At 37.4% G+C, this 1,471-nt stretch overlaps 1 pseudogene; it reads left to right on the plus strand.

Annotated features, from left to right (window-relative positions):
• Positions 1-334: 334 nt before the first annotated feature.
• Positions 335-1,259, plus strand: LOC110123910 (olfactory receptor 4A15-like; annotated as a pseudogene).
• The last annotated feature ends 212 nt before the right edge of the window (positions 1,260-1,471 follow it).

The raw sequence follows: 1,471 nt of genomic DNA on the forward strand, positions 1-1,471 counted from the left end.
AATTTATGTTTATTTTTGTATAAGTTCTCTCTGTATGTACAATTAGCTTCCATATGAAAAGCTAGTTTTGGCATCTGATTTATTTAATAATGTGTCATTTTCCCACATATGTCTCTAGTCACTTGCCTCTGAATTAGTCTATAAGTTTGTTCACATTAGGAATTATGCTTTAACAAGCTGTGTGTTGTAATATCTGAAAGTATTGGTGCTTAAAAATCCATACTGCCTAATTGTTAAAAACAAATTAGTTCAAAATTTCAGATTATACTATCAATAATGTATGCACATAGGGAATGATGAGCTGAACTCTGAAATAAGACAAACAGAAATACCTATGGAACAAAGAAACAATGTAAATGAGTTTGTACTCTTGGGGCTCACTCAGAGCCTCCAGGGTCAGAAGATATTATTTGCTGTGTTCTTGCTCATCTACATTGTCATGATGATGGGCAATGTACTCATATTAATCACTGTGGTGGCCAGTCCAACCCTGGCTTCCCCTATGTACTTCTGCCTTGGAAATTTGTCATTTCTGGATGCTGTTTATTCTACTAACTTTATCCCAAGTATGATTAAAAACTTCCTTTGTGAGAAGAAAACCATTTCCTTCCAAGCTTGCATGGCCCAGCTTTTTATGGAGCACTTATTTGGTAGTGCTGAGATTTTACTCCTGGTGGTCATGGTCTATGACTACTATGTGACCATCTGCAAACCCTTTCATTATTTGACAATCATGAATCAGTGAGTATGTGTTCTGCTACTGCTCTTGGCCTGGGTTGGTGGGTTTTTACAAGCTGTCCTTCATCCTCTCTTTGTTTACAACCTTCCATTCCATGGCCCAAATGTCATGGACCACTTTGTGTGTGACATGTATCCCTTGTTAAAAGTTAAAACTAGCCTGCACTGACACCCACATCATTGCCCTCACAGTGCTGGCCAAAGATGGGGCCATCTGCATGGTCATCTTCACACTCTTACTTATCTTATATGGGGTCATTATACACTTCATGAAGAATCTTAGTCAGGAAGGCAGGCGCAAAGCCTTATCCACCTGTGGCTCCCACATTACTGTGGTGCTCCTCTTCTTTGTGCCCTGTATTTTTATGTATGTGAGACCTCCTTCCACCTTACCAATTGATAAATCCTTGACTGTGTTTTACATTGTTGTCACCCCTATGCTGAGTCCTCTAATCTATACTCTGAGAAATGGAGAAATGAAAAATACCATGAAAAAGCTCTGGACCAGAAAAAGAAAATGAGGCACCTGGGAAATGTATTTTCAATCAAGACTTCCTCTTCCCAGGAAAGACATGTGTGGTTATTTAATTTAGTAAATGTATTCTCATGTTTAATAACTTGGGCATGATGAATGGATTTATTATATGGACACTTCCAATGATCAAAATGTGCTTTTAAATATTTCATAATTTTCTGGTTCAATGCATATATTTTATTGAAAAGATTTTTTAAG

Source organism: Odocoileus virginianus, chromosome 4 (genome assembly GCF_023699985.2).
Source record: "Odocoileus virginianus isolate 20LAN1187 ecotype Illinois chromosome 4, Ovbor_1.2, whole genome shotgun sequence".
NCBI classification, from domain to species: domain Eukaryota; kingdom Metazoa; phylum Chordata; class Mammalia; order Artiodactyla; family Cervidae; genus Odocoileus; species Odocoileus virginianus.